The sequence below is a fragment of the Lonchura striata genome, chromosome 2 (assembly GCF_050655825.1).
Source record: "Lonchura striata isolate lonStrDom1 chromosome 2, ASM5065582v1, whole genome shotgun sequence".
Classification (NCBI taxonomy): domain Eukaryota; kingdom Metazoa; phylum Chordata; class Aves; order Passeriformes; family Estrildidae; genus Lonchura; species Lonchura striata.
Genome location: NC_140704.1, coordinates 128845271 through 128864835, shown reverse-complemented (window position 1 = coordinate 128864835; position 19565 = coordinate 128845271). Strand labels below are relative to the sequence as shown.

At 38.4% G+C, this 19565-nt stretch overlaps 1 long non-coding RNA gene across 1 annotated transcript; it reads right to left on the bottom strand.

Moving 5' to 3' along the window:
• Nucleotides 1–3596: 3596 nt before the first annotated feature.
• On the bottom strand, nt 3597–19562 carry LOC146768419 (uncharacterized). The gene is made up of 2 exons (XR_014952965.1): nt 14820–19562; nt 3597–5007 (listed from the first exon to the last, which is right to left on the bottom strand). It is a non-coding gene; the product is annotated as an uncharacterized LOC146768419 (long non-coding RNA).
• Between the last annotated feature and the right edge of the window lie 3 nt (nt 19563–19565).

Here is a 19565-nt window from a genome sequence, read left to right as displayed (position 1 = left end):
GTCTTGCCTAATGTAGCTCTCAACTCCTACTGAGGTAGCAATGCCAGAACTAGGCATCTGTCTGCAGATTAAAACAGAACAGAGCTTTCTGATTTCCATAGAATGAAACCAGAATTTGTACCTTCCTATTTTTGAATTAAACTAGTAGGCTCACTACATTTCTAGTTATCACAGGCAGGGCAGATTTGTATACGAAAACAGACTCCAAAACAGCAGGGGTATCTCAGCAAGGAGGCCAAGGACTAAATGCACATGGTGAGTAAATTATCCTCTCATCTTCCAAACTACTCCCTCTGGATGGCATTAATGACATGCATTAGTTGTGTGCACCAGAACAGAAAAAATTGAGGCATGTTTCGGAGCGATTAATGATCACTTTATCAAGATGGAACAGGTGGACTACATAGGATGGCAGCAGCTAGACAAATAAACCAAATTGTCAAATAAACAATTTGTGAACTTCATTTTACTTCCAAGGATTACTCTAATCTCTCTATTTGGATTCTGTCCTCAGCTTCCTTACAGCAAGGTAAACTCACAAGTGTTTGTGATATGTGCAGTCTTGCTGAGCCACTGACCATGTTTCTCTGAATAAAGACATGACTCAACTACTAGCATTCAAAGGTTAATAGGAGAAAAAAATAAGACAGAACTCAGAAAATTCCAGAAAATGCACTGAATGTCAAAGACTGCAATCTAAGCGGTCTAGACTTTCTAGCATAACATATGATTAGGTGACTAAATCCACCTATCAACATTACAAGGCTGCTAAATGCACTGGGAGGCCACCACTGAACCTGAAAGTGAAGATCCAGAGCAAGACAAGACAATGTAGACATGCATAAGTACTCCAGTCCCCAAAAAGCTGTTATTCATTAAAACAATAATGCAGAAAATGGGACAACTGATTTATATTCCAAGAGGCTGTAGTTGCAGTAACAGAGTGGATGATCATTGTACAAGAAATTTCACCATTACAAAAGTTTGTTATAAACCAGAAAGTATCACCCAGTTAGGAACTTTTATAAAGAAGTCTTGAAAAAGAATAAGCATTAAACCATTCCCAACAAGCCTCCAGGTCCTACTGAGATGTGCACTAACCTTTGAAGAATCAATCTACAAATAGTCCTCAGCCAAATTGTGCTAGTGCTTAAAACTAACAGACTCTTGCTAAAACTGTGTGATTTAAATTGTCCTGGGTTATCTTAAACTTCTCAGATGACCTCCTACTGCACAGCACCACAGGAGTGAATTGGTTTAAAGCACATGACATCCTCCAAGTACAAAGTTACTACCAGAGCCTTGTTTCTGACCCAGAAACTGAGACTGCCTTTTTGTTACAGAACAGATGGTAGCAGGAAATCAGCACTAAAGCATGCATCTTACAATTGGCATTTAGCACTGTTTGTATTTTCTAAATGTGGTTTTCTTCTAAATAAATGCAACCAAAGCATTTTTGAATTGCATTTTTGTCTTCTTATAGATTTGTAGGTTAAATATCTCAAATACCAGCAAAATTACTTTTTCTTCTAAATCTCAGGCCCACAAATTCACTCTGGGGAATAGGAAGTCAAGCTGGTTTTTTTTCCATCTTAAACATTATTACCAGAAAGAAATAAAGGCTTAACAAAACAAATTTAACTCTCAGTTGTGCTTCTGTAAATACCCTACTTTTAAATCAAGCTTCTAGTTTTGAACACCACATCAGGTTAATTTAACGCTTAGTGGTTCTCAGGGCAAATAGTTAGGTTTTGGAGTTGAGTTTGGAGGGCTAGAAGGTATAGGAGCACTGCTAATGCAGGGACTTAGGAACCTGATGCGTATTGTCCTATGAAGGGTCTCTGCTAGTGGTCAGCCCAAGTCAGCACACTTGTGTCTCTGAGGATGACTTGCTGCAATGTCTTCTTATTAGTCTTCAAACTCCTCTGGCCCTCAGACTGCTGACTCACAGAATCAACTAGGTTGGACAATCATCTAGTCCAACCTAAGTAACTTAACACCACCATGTCAGCTAGACCATGGCACTAAGAGCCAGCCCACATCCAGTCTTTTCTTAAGCACCTTCAGAGACTATGACTCCACCATCTCCCTGAGCAGCCCATTCCAAGGCCCAATCACTCCTGTGAAAAACTTTTTCCTAAGGTCCAACCTAAACTTCCCCTGGTATAGCTTAAGACTAGGTCCTCTTGTCCTGTTGGTGGTTGCCAGGGAGGAGAAACTGACCCCCATGGGTTACAACCTCTTTTCACACAGTTGTAGAGAGTGAGAAGGTCTCCCCTGAGCCTCCTTTCCTCCAAGTGGAAGACTCACAGCTCCCTCAGCTGCTTCTCACAGGACTTGTGTTCCAGACCCTTCACCAGTTTCATCATCCTTCTCTGGACACAATACAATACCTCAACATTCTCCCTAAATTTAGGGCCCAGAACTGGACACAGGACTCAAGGTGCAGCTCACCAGTGCTGAGTATAGTGGAAAAATCACTCCCCTGGTCCTGCTGTCCACACTATTCTCAGTACAGGCCAGGATGCCATTGGCTGTCTGGCAGGGGACAGATGGCAGGCAAAAGCAGGCACACCCATGCTTATTGCTCCTTCCTAAGTGAGCACTCTGCTCACGCTAAAAATGTACACAGCTCAGTTAGCATTCTCCTGCACTCCTCAGAGCTTGTGGAAAACTGCTTCAGCATTGGCTTGGGCTCACTGAATTTGGCAAAGTCAGTTTAGGATCAAGTGCAAGGTCTGGCCCACACTGGAAATACATTCTGACCATTGCACTGAGTTGCATAAAGAGCAAAGTCGTTTCATGGGCAAGCAGGGGAAACAATTGACTGAAGGGAGTGAAATCTGGTAGATCTCCATACTTATTTGGATGCACAAAGCTCCACAGCAATATGGGTACATTTCTGAAAAAGCTGATGGCAAGCCATGTTTATTTATTTATTTGGGTCTACAGGTTCAGATTTCCTCAGCTAACTTATTTGGAATTATTGTCATTATCAATATTTGTAAAGGTCAGAGATTATCCTCTTGGTTGATTTTATATTACCTCCTCTTCAGTGTTTTGTAATGATACAATGCTATCCTATTTAAAAATATTTTCTCCAAGTACGTGCAAATGCACCAAATTCAAGCGTTTCCTATTGTTTTCAAATTTTTTGAATAGTGGCAAAAATCAACAACCTGATTCCAGAAAAGAAGCTTCATTGTACTATCATTGCATTCACTTATGAAAAAAAAATGCAATAAATAACTTTAGACTGAAAAACTGGTAATGTTAAGTTTCTTATTGTCTATTAGGGAGCAGACATAATTAAATATGAATTACAGTATACACTAAAGATTTACTGAAGTTTAACCCATCCACCCCAGACTTATCAAAAGAGAAATGTAAATATACCAGTAGCACTTTCTAGGAGAAAAATGTTTGCTTTGAAAAGAAAAAATGCTTCCCACTATTTCATCTCTAAAATCCCTTTTAGACAAATACTTAGAAAGAGAAAGATTATGAAAATTAATACAGAAATTACACAAAAAGAAGGCCAGGTAATAATACAACCAATCTTTTCATAACCAACACCTACCATCATATAATGGATACAGCTTCAGTGCATATTATGCTCCATTTTTATTTCTGATATTTTTTATTTCTGATTTTTTATTTCTGATATTTTCCATTTTATATTATACTTTGCTTGAAATATAAATAAATAGGGGCCAGAGCTGTCTAAAGACACAAAATCAAGCCTTACTTTAAGTAGTAAAAATTGCACAGTTCTTGTGTACTTATAATCAGCATGACCCTTACTACTTAAAGAATGGAGCTATATACAAGACATAACAATAGGTATTCATGTATTCAACGTTTGTTCATTTTCCTGCTTTTGCTTCCTTTTACATTCTCAAAAAAAGGATAATAGCCAAGGATGCATATCACTGTAAATACTTGATAGCACACTAAAATGCAACATTCCCATTTTAATCCTAAAATAATGTGAGCAATAATCTAAACAACAGCCCATGTATTTTTCTGTCAGACCACTTAAAGAAAATCAGGTTTTACAAAAGCAAAAATTGCACTGGAACAAAGAAGCAAAGAAATTACTTTGAAAGAGCACATCCAGAAAAGCATTTCTATAATTTTCAATGGTCAAAAAATTGCATTAATGTTTGGATTTATCAACTAAGGACTAATTTTGGTGATAACACCAAATCCATTCTTGTAATGGGAGTCTCACTGTTTGGAAAGGTGAATGAGGTAAAAGACTGAGAAAAATCAGGAGAAGTAATTTTAAAATTATGTATTTGCCAAGACCATTGAGTGTTCTGTATTGAGCAAAACAACCTACTAAAGCAGCCTCACTGCAACACATATGTCTTCCAAACTAGACACAGCTTATGCAAATCTTAGCACTGACATACTTTATTGTGTTCAGGAAGCCACTACATAGTCCATGGTAATTCCATATCTATAAAATTTTCCCATTTGAAAATTCTGTTTACATTGGCAACACTCCTAATCTAGACAACCAGACGTTAAAAACAGTTCTTTGTGAATACAGTTAATTTCATTCTAAAATACAGATTATATTATGATAACAAAAGAATTCTTTTCTTGGTATAATACACATCTTCCTTGGAAGATGTGAGGGGTTTACCAGAAAATCTTTTAAAAGGATAACAGAAAGAAATACTTCTGACATCCAAAAATTAAAAATATGCAAGACACAAAATAAAATCTTTATTGTCACCTTGTAAATGAACGAGAATATAAGGGTTTTTATATGCTGGATGAGTTCATAATATCTCCCTTATGGTTTATTTGAACTTTTCTAGAGAAGAAAAATTATTTGCCTGGCCACATTTTATTACTTATAGCACAGATTAGAGAGACTCTTCCTTCCTCCCAAGACATATTGCAGGTCTCTGTCAATGTCTCCTGAATACCCTTCTTTTGTGGGAGTCTTTCTTCAAAAATGGCAAAGGTGACCCCATGTAGATGAGGGATGAGCTGCAACAAAAAAAAAACCTTAAGCATCATTATCTATGGAGATCACACTGTTTTAGGCAAACTACCAAAGATGAGCAAGCAGTTTGCTAGAATGTTCAAAGTATTCTCACCAAATGTAAGGAGAGTTAGTGATACATCTATGAGAAATGCATAATGCAGGATCAGCACAAATGCACACCATGCATACCAATGCAAATTGCCTTCCTAAATTCACAGAAAAGCACATTCCTCATTTGTTTCTCTGTACAAGAATTGTTTTACACAGACAGTAACTGATATTAAGAACTTTCCTAGGGCCACTAGATTCAACATATTATGTAAATTATGGAATTCATAACTTTTCTCCATCTACAATGCAATTATAACTCTTCTTTGTGATGTAGCAACAGAAAATCCTTTCCTGCAAGGAGATGATCCTAATCAGGTTAACCTGAATTTTGACATTGATTTGCATAGAAAAAATATTGGGACTCTGACTACTTATGCATGAAACAGCAGTTATCTGCCTCCAAGACATTTCCTACATTGGTACAGATCTGTCACCTTGCATGACTCTCCAAGCTTCCAAATTGAGCTTCTGAAGTGGTCTAATTTTCACATCACTGTTCCAAAGTCAGCAGCTATTACCCATAACTAATATAATATGACAACATTTCTCAATGTCTCACTCTTCAGATGCCCTTAGTAATTTCCATCACTCAATATTTAGAATTATGCATGCTGGAAAAATGTAGCTAATAAGTGTAGAGTCTCTTATGCAGAGAGATACTACTCAAACTTTTAGTCTCAAGGTTTCAGAGGTAATATGAGCCCTGTGGATGCAACTTCTTCTAAACAAATACATTTCAAAGCAATGTTTTCTAGTATGGTGAACATCCTTGAAAACATAATAGAAGGCATTTTGAACAAATTGCCTTCTGTTTGCCTGCTACCAATCACAGTCAGCTCACATTAGCTAACCCATCCAGTTTACCTGGATGCCAGCAACCCTCTAGAGCTAATCCCAAACTCTGCAACCAATTTTGCCAACACAGCTCTATATGACAGAAGGGGAATATTGACAAATAATGAACTATAATTACTGTTTGTGCTCCTCAGGGTGTGTTATCCTACTGACTTGTTCTTTCTTTTCCAGAATCAAACATTTCTTTTATGACAGCTCTTCTTCCATGGTAGAGTAAATATCCTAACACTGGGCTCTAGCACAAACAGCCCAATTTTTTCACCCTTTCTCACATAAACAGCACTTTGTGTAAACAAAGACACTGAACCTACGAGTACTTTTACCTGATATGAGTTAGGTGATATAACCGAACCCTTCCTATTTAGAGGGGGCTTAACCTTGTAGAATGCATGTCACCGCAGCCCATTTGCACTGCTCTGGCAGTATAAAAGGACCTTGAAATGGGTGCAAATGCAAATGGTGAGATCAAACCCGGTGCAATGCACGCCTACTGCACGGTCGTTAGCAAGGGACAGAGTGTGAACAATGGGCACAGGCGGTGTTCCCGTGCACAGCACACAGACGACAGGTGACTGATGGGTGTGCACGGCTAAATAACAGGAATAAAAGAAATCTGACAGTCAGTGCTCCACCCCTTTATCAGAGGTTCAAATACCCAGATGTAGATCTTTGCAGACAAAGAGGGGAACGAAAATGCCCTACAACAGGAGCAACTGCAACTCTCAGACCACCAGTGGGAGTCACTGAGACCGCAGGAGCTTTCCTAATGCTTTCTATTACAAACTTTATAGTCATAACCCCTGGGACATGACCAGGGCCCAAAGAAGCATGGCTCAAAATTCAGCATGAGAAAGCTGACATTTAAAAAAACTAAGCACCACCTGAGATAACTCACTCTGAAGGAAATTAGCTCGTGTTCTACCACTGATATGCAAAACTATGTTAAAAGAGTTAAGCACAAACTAAGTAAAAGGCAGAAACGTAAAACTAGCTTTGGGTAAAAAGCTATCTCCTAAAAAGATTGTCTTCACATCACCTCATTTCTTGGCTCCTAAAGGTGAGAGAAAGCATTATCAAAAGCAATATTTTCCCTCTACCCTGAAATCTTAAGACTGTGATTTTGTCAGTCAGCTGAGTGATCAACTTACCTTCCCTCCATCATCAAGTATTTGACAGGGTGTTATTTTATCAGTGCTAAAAAGCCCTGATGTCTCAGTCCATTACTGAGAGTTTCTGAAGGTAGAAGTCTTTCCAGCCTGCAGAAATATGTATAGAAGTGTCTAGAGAAATCTTTAAAGGCTCTTTAAAAGTAAACCAGTCAATTTCATGTACTTGACTGATGTCAAGTTTTTACAGTCACAGTCCCTGAAAGCATCCTCTGTTTGCATGGAGGATAAACAGTAAAGGGTATTTAATGGTATAAAATGCAAACTTACATGTGTCAGTGTATTTACTCTGCAATAAACAACATATCTGGGTTTTTTTCCCAATGGATATAATTTGATGGACTCAACCATATTGAAGTAAATTGTCTTTTTCCTTTTTGAGATATTAACCCAACTAAAGATCAGATAAATTTTGCATTGCTTTAGTTTTAAGAGTTAGAAAAGAAAGCAGGCAAAAAGAGAAATGGCGAATTTTTCCAATTATACTTAATTGAAAACAAGCCAAAGATAATAGCAAAAGCAATCAAGAACAGAAGAGTTTTAAACTAAGCAAGCAGAGAGCATATGTAATTAAATGTGGATAAATTTAGGATGATACTCACATCAAAAAAACCACCCCAAATTCTCTAAAAATCTCTAAACCTTTTCTGTTGAACAGGAAAATGCTAAGATAGGCCAATATAGAGAAAGATATTAAAGATAGCAATACGCATTGCTAACAGTTAATATGACCACATATTTTTTTGTAGCAAAAAGGAAAAATGCGTTATGTAGCTAGGACCAGTTAATCAATATTCAAAATTTTGCCTATAAACACTTATAGCTCATAATGGAAGTAGTTTCTGGTCTTCAGGAATTTTTTTTTTTTTTTTAAGTGGAGACAATACAGGTGAGATAGAAATCTAGAGTGTTAAATAACTATAAACAAGATCTAAAAGTTTTGGAAAATTGTCATTTTTTCCTCCATGTGATTTAATTCAGTTAGTGCTAATCTTTCATTAGAAATCTTTTCTGAAAATAAATGATGGACAATTTATTACACACTGTTCCTTTTTTATGACTAGATAATAATAGATAGATAATAGATAATAAATTTATTGCCTTTTATTTTAAAAATCCTGTTGAAAATATACGTACTAACTTGTTGCATCCTTCAGCACTGACTCAGCTACAGAAATACAGCGGTTTTGTCACACACGAGAAGTGCTTGAATTATTGATCTGCTCTCGGTGTGGTTGATCCTACGTCTAAGTAAATATCCCAGCATTCATCAGCAAATCACACAGCATGCTCTATTCAGCACCTACCATTACATTACCTTTTAGGGACACCCACAGAGATTCCATTAGTCCTATTTCCAGCCTTTAAAACTTGCATTCAGAGACTTCTTGAATCTTCTTTTCCTTTATAGGGATTCTCAAATTCAGATATGAGACTTAAAGGAAAGCTCAAGTACATTTGTGGAAAAAACTGAGGGGAGATAACAGATTTTTTCAGACCACCCAGAAAGCTGGGATGCCTCATCCTTTTCTTTAACCACACTGACTAAAAATCACACATGACAATAGGAAGTTGGCACAGAAAAAGATAGTCTTCTAATTTTACACAGCTTTGTGACAGCATTATTCTTTCACTGTTGGAAAGCAGAAGGAAATGGCACTCATACCCACTGCTCCTGAAGAGGTTGCTGAGATATGTGTAGAGATTCACACAATTGAGACTGATGCTGCAAATTGCAAAACAGTATCTCACTGAAAAACATAATGAGCTATTTCAGGAAGCCAAAGTAGGACCAGAGTGTGTTTCAGTGCATTTATCTAAGCAATCACAATTCAGACTTTAAGGCAATAGAAGCAGTAAAATAAGTATAATCAAAGAATTCACTTGTCTAGGTACATTTAATAAAAAAGGATCACTGTAGTCCTAAAGAAAGAGTGCTGATCTGTTGGTTGGTCTTCACCAGCATATTTTCTTTGCTAAGTCCTGGAAGTGGACAGGCTGTATAATATTATTTTCAATACAGGAAATGTGAATTCTGTGCAATACAGAATGTACATACAGCTGCTAGGGGTAGAGGCAAAGGTGGACCTTCACCCAGAAATCAATCATGTTATGGTTAGTCACCTCCTTCCTCATTAGCAGCACTGGCTCTAGAATAAACATCTGGTCCAGACACATGGATCTTTAACAAAACATGGCAATAATTTGTTTTTCAATTTCCCATAACATCCAAATATATAACCAAGAGCACAGCTCAGATTAACCCTTCTCCTCTGTATTTTCTCTGAAAATGAAAAAAAAAAAAATTAAGGGAAAAAAAAAAAAGCACAAGGGAGGTCTCAAAAGCAGCAGCTGAAAAATTTCTATCTTGGCTGATAGAAATGTGACATCTCTGTAACACCCACTTCAAGAGATCTTGGTGCTAGTCTGGGCCTTTGAACAGCACATACCTACCACTGTTGACCTGAATTCAACACTGAATTCTTAAGGAACATTTTCTGAGGGAGATAGAAAGTACTGGTTTTCCCATTTCATTGACTCCAGAACTGAAACAGACACCTCAACGACTAATTTGAGGCCCCTGAAAGAAAAGTTTTTACAGACAAGCTTTCACTGCAGGAAGTCATGGTAAGTCCATGCTCATAAGTAACAGGAAAACACTGTTTTCTGCCTTCAGAGTGAGTTTCATCACTAATATTTTCAGCATGAATATTCAGCATTCACTAAAACATCACATTCTCCTTTTTTTGCTTTTCTTTTTTTTTAACAGGAAGAGTATCCCCCCAGAATACATAATACATCTTCTGTTCATCTCTGCTCTTAATCTTGTAGCTCTCATGGAAGTTTAACCCATATATCATGAGAGTCCTTGCATGCATTTCCTCTCTGGCCATACAAACAAGACAAACCCAGCCATGGATGTATTGGAGTCCAACATTTATATACATGGAAACCTATGCAAAATGATCCACAAAGAATCTCAAAGAAAGGTTATCTCAGAAAAACTGAAGTCCTCTGAAAACTCTTTTGTTTAGTATGGGCTACTAGGGATATCCAGTTTGAACATAACTTTGTTTAGCTGGCTAAACAAAGGTAAGAAGGAGCCTTGTTCCTGAGTAGATAGGAAAGATGTGACAGTAGACCAGATGGCACAAGAAACCTGTCAGCAAAAAGGACAAGTTTTCCCACCACTCTACATCACTCACTTAACTTTTTCCTAAAAGGACTGTCCGTCATGTTAACTACAATTTTCTCTGTGCAATGAATCCTCAACCACTGTTTATTCCTTGGTATCAGTTGGGTGCTATCACTCCAAGCAATCTTTTTTTTTAATGTAAATATCTATCAGGAATGACAACAAAACAATCCTTTCATACCAAACAGGCCACTGAATAATCTCCTGGAGAAGACAACTTCAAACCACTATTGACATGGCTGGAAAAGGACTAATGATTTAGATAAGAAAGATGCTTTATGATATTGGCAATCTTTTTGCCTCTAATTGCCCCCCACTACAATCTTTCTAAAACTTTCATCATGGAAGGAGGTTAAGGAAAGATGGCTTGTAATGCAGTATCAGATACAGTGCTCCAAAAACTTCAGCTTCTAATCACATTTCATTTTTAATAGTAATTTCCCAGATTATTTATTTTTCAGACAGCATCTTATTTGAACAACTTTGTGAGCAATTTCTTGTACCCCATTTCTTCAGACATTTGCAGTACTTTCATAGGTTCTACCTCTTTACATTATTTTCTAGCTCACCACTTTTACTATTGTTTTGACTCAGAGCTCATTTCTTTGATGTACAATAATTTGTTGCGAGAGCACAGGATATCAAAGGATAGAAGTATCTTCATCATCTAATGTGCAGCAGAATCTATATGTCAGAAAGAAATAGTAAGGTTATTATTTATGCTTCCTCTCAACCATCTCTCTTGCACAATAATCAGATTGCTACATTCAAATTACAGCACAAAATTCATTTGTCACCAAAGAAGCTCCATTTAATACCAGGCAAGGAGCCTTGTGGTGTAAAATCCTGTATTCTACATCATACAGGGTAAGAAAAAGCCAGCTCCCTTTGTCTCAAATTGTTCACTGCTCTTTAGATTAACCTGCAACACCATCCAGAACACAGCATTTGGGTCCTATATGTAACATTTCTTCTTTTTTCTTTTTTCTTTTTTTTTTCTTGCTCTCTGTTTTTTTTTTTTTTATTCTTTCCTATTTCAATTTTTTTTTTTTTTTTTTTTTTTTTTGGTGGAAATCTGTTTTAGCCAACCAAGACAGAACCTCTTTTTATTTCATTGTCAACCCACCACCTGAAAGGTAGTTGATGCAGGTTAGCCTGGGTTTTGGGCTGCATGCAGCAATGGTATAATGTACTTGTCATTCTAATTCATGAAGCTGAAAGATAAAAATCAGCATCAACAATAACAAGTGCAACATCAGCTTTTGTTGTTCTCTTCCCTTTTATGTCTATTTGTCTTGTTTGGTTGCAAGCAAAATGATATCAGTGCATAAACTTAGGGAGTTTTCTTTTTCCAAGAAAGACATTTGATAAAGCCTATTATTCTACCTATACTATAGTTTAATTAGAAGAACATCCTTCTAAAACCTTTTTATATACAAAGGAAAACAGGGGATTGTGATTGAAAGAAAGCTTCTTACTTTTTATTCTATTACATATCTTTACAGATTTTAAAACGTATCTTTAAAAGACCCACTTAAATTATACCTCAGATTTTCCAACTATTTTTCTTCTTTTTTTCATATCTTTATTAAAAGATTAAAACAATTTGCAGTGTCAGTTGTGAACCTAATAACCCAATGTCTTCATGTTCAAATTTCACCATCATACAGTGAGCCAGAATAACATGAGACCATTTAGGAACACTTATGAAAGTAACACCATCAAAAATAAGAGTTTTTTTTAATTATGCCAGTAGTATGAATTTGTGGGGATGTGGGTAGTAATGCCTGTAGTGGTGAAAGGCAATATTGATTTCTGATTAAAACCTGACCATTCTAATATTGGCTTTGTTCCATCACATATGATGTCTCCTTTAAAATACCTGTGACAGTTCTGGCAGCAAATCTCCATCTAACATTGCTTACCTTTTTTACATCCACCCTTGTTTTTTGCCACCTCACCCTACACTTGCAACACCTGCCATTCCAATTACATCCAGCCACAGTAATGTTTTCTTTCAAAAGTCATCCTAATGACTGCCTTTCTCATGAGCACATAAAGGATATTATTCACTCATACAATTGTCTAATTTTCCCCTTCATTTAAAATTATTGAGTTTTGGGGAATTCTGCAATATGCCAGTAACCAGCTGTGTTTATGTTCCTAGATGAAACTACCACTACTGCCCCTGAACTGTGGTACCCATGATTCTTCTCCTTGGTCTTGGTGTGAGCCATGGCTGTGTGAGCCAGCAAGATGGGACCATCCCAACTTCTGCTTCCCTCCCATACTCACACATTCACTGGGAAATTAGGCATGTGGGCAGTTCAGAAGGAAGGTATTAGCACTCCAGACTCTGGAACCATGTCCAGATGACAGCAAGACAAGTAGTGCAGAAAACACTGTGAGGCAGCTTTGCCTCAGTTTCTGTGATTGGAGTTACCTACCATTACTCCTCAGTGAGACTTGGCACAGCTGAGATCTGCTAAGGCATTCCCTCTAGAGCTCGTCTCTCCTAAGAAAATTCTGTTCCATGTAATCATCCATCATAAATAAATACTGTCTGATAATAAATTCTATGCCAAAACCTCAGGTAAGTGATTGATCTTCCTGTGATAACCCTTGCTCTCCCTTATCAGCTTGTCTGAAATGGTTTTTATCATCACTTGTTTCTTCCTGTTCAATGTAAAGTTACAAATCCATCCAGAAAATAACCATGGTTTTCAATGTCTCTGCAAATGTTTAGCACACCTGTGGGCTCTGCAAGATAGCAAGAACAATAACCACTAAACAGTATCCTCCAGCCCTAGAATAGCCTGCAAATGTTAATGCTTAATTAGCATGTCTGTGTGCAATATATCCTTTAATTGCAATTCACAAATAAAAGTAGAAATAGAAGGAGACCAAAAGGCTAAATAAACTGAAAAAAATAGGAAGCAACGTTCTTCTGAATAAGAGATTTTGTTCTTCAAAGCCACAAATCCAAATTATCTGCAGGTTTCTTACAATAAATTAAGTACACTATTGTATAATATTCATCTAAAACTAACTCCATATTGCTATTTCACAAAAAAAGCACAAGAGTATTATTCTATCCAATTTTACATGTGTGGATGACAATATTATTTCAAACTCTACTTCTAACACAGAAGGTAAAGCTGATAGAATTTTGGCTGGCTGAACAGAATTTGAGCACAATGCAGAAGCTTACTTATGTGTGGCAGTACTGAACATTGCCACCCTGGCACTTACTGAAGCACAGGGTGTGCTCATTTCCATATCAATGCGAAACATGTTTCTCCTAGACAAAGCTGTTTCACACCACTGCAGCTATTTGAACTTTGGAAATAAATGGAAAGGTTTCCTTGTTATTGTTTAAAAACAATGAAACTTATATCCTTTGTGCATAGGATACAGCTAGTGAACGCTGACCTCTGTAGGACTGCATTAGTGATTTTGGGCAAAAGGAACACATTGTAACAGAGCTGCGTTGTGCAGGAAAGACAAGCGAAGACAAGCTGTGTTGTGCAAGAAAGACAAGACTTCAAATTCAGAACACAGAGTTGCACAAGTAATAGCGATGCCTTTCAGATTTAGAAGATTATATTCACTGCAACTTTATTAGCTTGCTGAATGAGCCTACAACAAAACCTGGGAATCAACAACAAAGTGAAATTTAAGTGATTTGTCCAAGGTCACAGAGAAACACTGGAAACAATTAACAAATGTTCGTCCCACTTGGGTGTCTGCTCATGTTTTAACAAGACCAAGTTTCTTCTCCTTACCCCACAGAGAAAGAAATACTTTTCAGACTGTCACAAATCAATACTAAAATACACTGTACTGTACAAAACAGTAAGCTGTAGAGCATTAGGAAGGAAAAACAAAACCTTAAAGAAAAGCTGTATCAAAGGACCAGAAGCTTTGTCGCATCACATTAAAACCCAGGGTGCCATTGCATCGAAAAGGGTATTAGTGGGAAAGAACCACCTCTTCCCTGCAGCAAAAGCAAGCAAATGGTTCAGTGCTGTAAAACCAAGACCATTTAAAATTGCTACTTTCAGCTAAGAGGAAATCAACTATTTTTAAACTTGAAGCTTCATAGCCATGTAAAGAACTCATAATTGTATACAAATATGACTCCTCAATCTAAATGCCTGTAATCCATGGCACAATACTTTTATTAAGATTGAAAAAAATATATGTAGTCTACTAAATTAACAACAATTCCTTATTCTCTGCTCCCTGGGTTTTCCTTAAAATGTTATTTTCACAATGATTACAGGGGGAAAAAAAAGAAGGCAAGAAAAAAGTACCTTATTCAGAAAAAAAAATGTATCAGAAAGTACATTTAAAGATTACTTGTCAACTTGCCACAAGTTGAATTTTGTTTCATCACACAACAGCAAATGAGAACAATTTTTTTCCCATACTCTCTGAAGAGCAGATGCTTTTAAGAAAACAGAAATAGAAACAGTACTGGTACCTTTTTGTTCTTCAGCAACAGCAGGATGGAGAGTCTCTAAGCTCACAAAATCACAGAAGAGTTGGTGATGAAAGGAACCTCTCAAAATCATCTAGTCCAGGCTCTGCTTAAAAGAGGGGTCAGCTAGAGCAAGTAGCTCAGGGCTGGGTCCAGTCAGGTTTTAAATATCATCGAGCAACTACTTCTCTGGACAATCTATTCCAGTGTTTGATCATCCTCACAATAAAAATGTGCTTTCTTATGTTCAGATGGAATTTTCTCTATTTCCTTTTGTGCCCTCTGACTCTTTTCCTGTCACTGGGAACCACTGAGAAAAGCCTGGCTCCAACTTCTTTGCACACTCTCATCAGGTATTTCTGCACATGGACAAGTCATCCTTGAACCTGCTCTTCTCCAGGTTGAACAATTCCAGCTTTTCATTTGCAGATGAGTTTCTGCTTGTACTTGGCATTGGTGGGGCTGCACCTCAAGTGCTGTGTCCAGTTTTGGGCCTCTCAGTTCAAAAAAAAAGACATTGAGGTGCTGGTGTGTGTCCAGCAAAGGGCAGCAAGGCTCATGAATGGTCTAGGGAATGAGTATTATGAGAAGCAGCTGAGGGAGTGGGGTCTGCTCAGTCTCAAGAAGGCTCAAGGGGCACCTCATTACTCCCTATGACTCCCTGAAAGGAAGTTGTGGCGAGGTGGGGGCCAGTCCCCTCTAACTTGCCTGGAGTGAGAAGAACAGAGGGAACAGCATTAAGCTGAGATGGGAGATTCAGATTAGATACTAGAAAAAATTTCTTCCACTGTTAAGGTAGTCAGGCACTGCAGTAGGTTCCTCAGGGGAGAAGGAGGAGTCACTATTCCTGGAGGTGCTCAAGAATTGTCTGGATCTGGGGCTGGGTGATCCAGTTTAGTGTCAGGTGGAAGCAATTGGTGATCATAACTGCTTGTGTATTTTAAAGCTGAAGTAAGATATACCCAGCCAGGACCGGGGCCAAAAACACTAATGGTAAGGATGAGAAGGAAGGAAGAAGGAAGGACACATATGTTTTCTAGGCATTTCAATAACTGCTACTGGCCAGAAACAAATGTTACAACTCAAATTATTTTAAACTTCACATTTATAGTTCATTCATCTGAAAATTCTGGCCATAACATCCATGAGTTTCTCTACCCAGATGCAATCCCTGAGAGAAATAATCCTTATAATTCCAAGTAGACCTAGCCTCTAGCAGGCAGAAATTTTTAACTCCTTAGAGGCTTCTGTTTTCTCATTTGAGGACTCCCATCTAAGAAAGAAGCACAGCAGGCATACCTGGACAGAAAACTGTTAAGTTCCATTCGTAACTCAGTGAATTGCACAGAATAATACACAACAGCTGAACCCATTATTCCACAAAAATTCTACCTTTATTCTATAAATGGACCGTTATCATTATACCCCATTGGAACCAATTCAGGTGCAACAGGATATTATGGGTAAGGTTAATGACAAGCATCAGAAGATACTATACAGGTGTTACCAGGCTGGGAATAAGCAGTTGGGTGCCATAGAGGTAATCAGTCTCCCACATCTGAAGTAATGATCAGGGGTCAAGTCTGAAATTCAAAACCTGAGCTAGAAACCATAAAGATCTACAGCTAATAAAAAAATGGACTTTGGGAAAGCCTAGTGTTCAGCATGCTACTTTAAACTCTGAACAAGGACTGCAGACTTCCAGGAGCCTACACTGCACAGGCAAGGCACTCCACAATGATTTCAAAGGAAACTTGAATGCAGCCACAGAGCAGTGAATCACAGAGTCAGACCAAACCTGCAAAGAACCAGCCCACAATGGAATCCAAATCCTCTCTCTTACCTCTCCCCAAGTCCTTTCTGGATATCTGAAATGGGATACTACAACCTCCCAAGGACAGGAGATCTCAAGGGATGTGTGAAAAAGGTCATGGTTTTTTAGCTTTTCAAAAACCAAGGTCCTTCTGAACATGTGCTGGCATCACACAGGCACAGGAAGTATAAAAATACAACATCCACACACACTGATACACCCCCTCTGAAGTGGAGCCATTAGAATGACAGAGCAACTGCTGAAAGTAACTACAAGGATCACAGTTTAGGATCTGGATGCCCACATGAAATTCCTGCTAGTACAAAATTCCCAGTTTCAATGCTTAAGCCTACTTTCAAAACATGCAGCTGTAAATTTCTAAACTTGTGCAGTTTTTAGAATTTGGAAGGAAATTTAAAATTGCCTTTAGAAAAGTCTCCATCATTTCTAACACTGAAGACTCTACAGCTGAGAAAGAAAATTGGCTCTTTTGTCATAAAAGGAATATTCTCCAAGTCAAAGATTTCACAGTATCTTAAGAAAGGTCCAAATCCCACTGGCCTATAACAGGATTGAATGCATGCATTCTAAACTACATTGGAATTTAAGTGCCTACATCCAATTGAAATGCAATTAGATTTGAGTACCTAAATCCCATAACCTGATTGAAAGCCTACCCTCAGTGTTTCACAGGATCATGGGGGCAGGTGGGACTTTGAAAATTTATCACATTGAGACGCAACTAGAACAAAAGAAGCTGCATTTAATTAAATAATATTATCTATGTGTTTACACCTATAGGATTATTTTCTTGAGTTTTATTCATTTACAACAGAAGGTGGCATTGCTGAACTACCAGTGTGACACAATTAGCAAATCCTGTATTCTTCTTCCCAGCAAAGTGCTGGGAAGTTCAGAGGTTGCATAAAGTTTGCTTACATTAATAGGCTTTCCTGATTCTGCAAGCTCTAGCCCCTAAACAAGGTTAAATTAAGCTAGTGAGCCAGCCAGCAGTAGCAAAAGTCATGGGTTTGGCACACAGGATTACAACAGCTGCACAGATTTTGATCAGGTTTATAATATATATACCAGTTATTTGGAAAACCAAGTAACTAGCAAAAAAAAAAAAAAAAAAAAAGGCAGCAATTATTCCCCACTGTTGTACTCATTCAGCAGGTAGTTTTGTCGTCCTGTCGGCTCCATAAAGGCAAATTGCAGGGTACTGCCACAGGGCGGCTCATCACGCCTGCGATGCCAGCCAGCCCTTTCTGCTTACACAAGCAGCCGGAGCTGAGCCGCTCTTTCTCAAAGCCGGATTGCCACAGACCGAGCACGCAGAACAACAACCAAAAGAGCAAACCAGGAAGGGCACAGACCCAATTTTAATTCACCTTAACCCCGCATGGCTTCTCTCCCGCCAGTGAGCCGACAATCATTCCTGATGATTTTGCGGGCGGACAGAAGTTTGTGACGTGAAGGCAATGAGCCCACATTCTTCAGCAGCCAAAAATCCCACTGACTTCCTTGGTATGTCAAAATGGCCAAAAATTCAGCCTCATGCCTTGTTCCTGTACCTGCTCACTGTGACAAAATAGGTCTCGCTCTCTTCAAAGGGCATGGGATAGGAATCCTGTTCAACTGTGCCATTATGAAAACTGACCTCACCGTCACCTCGGGGCTGGTAAAAATTTTGTGTTAACCTCTACAATAAATAATGTCACAAACTGTTAAAAAAGAAGACTAGCAAGCGGAGAAATATGCACTTTTAACTATCAAATTATTCTAGATGTGAAAAAAAAAAAACCTCATTTTTTTAAAAAGAGCTTTATATAGGTAGGCAACTTTATAAGTAAATATTTACAGTTAAATAAATTCCTACATGAATATGCAACTAAATTATTGTAATGGTCAAACATGAGTAACTACTATAAAAAAAGTGAACAACTGGAAATTAGAATTCTCTTGTTTCTAACTTTTTTTTTTCCTATTGCTCTATGTTAAGGAATATTTTCATCCTCAGTAAGACAAAGTTTAAAATTATTATATACTTAGCATATTTAGTTTGGTAGTGCAACTTTCAAAATGTAATTGAATCAAAATTAAATCCAGACAGTGTAATGTGATGCTGAAAGAATATGATATGACAGGAGGGAAAAAAAAAAAAAAAAAAAAAAAATCACACTCTGGTGGTAACACTAGCCCCCAGGGCAGTATTTAGTGACATGGGCACTGCCCCTGGCCTGTAGTGTTGGCAGGCACGGCCCGGATCGCCTCACCCTGCTCTGCTCTATTTGTGTGCCCGTGCCCTGCAAAAGGTGCCGCGTTTACAGCAAGAGGAATTCTGCGGCACAAACAAAAGGTTATTTTCCAGAGTCACGAACACAGGAAAGATCTCAGGGAGCGTGTATCACATTTTTTAATTATTTATAAAGCGTAAAACACATGAAGAGAATTTTTTAACAAAAATTGTGCTGTGCTCATCTTCTCCAGAGCATCACACTGCTGCTTACGTACCCTAAGTCACTATGACATAGGGAGATACTGATTTATTCCCACCACTATTTACGAGTAGTGCTTTCCACCGCCCATCACCCAGGAAATTCCCAGATCCCTTGGATCCGTGAAATTTCTCACGGCGCTCCACACCCGCTCCCATTGCGCTGCCCTGCGCAGGCAACTCGCGGTATAGCGGGGCTTTATGGCAAGGCTAGGTGAAGCCACACTAAGAACCCGCACTTGGCAGAGGCCGGGGGCTTTCCTGTGCCCAGGAACTGGGAATGCGGACACCCCCGACCCTTCCTTCCCTGCGCGGCCGCACAGCCGCGAGGCTGGGACCTCATGGGCCGGCCCCACGCCGCAGGACTACAACTCCCAGAATGCCCCACGCGCCGGAAAGCGAAGCCCACGCTCGCTGGCGGGGCACGCCGGTCTTTGTA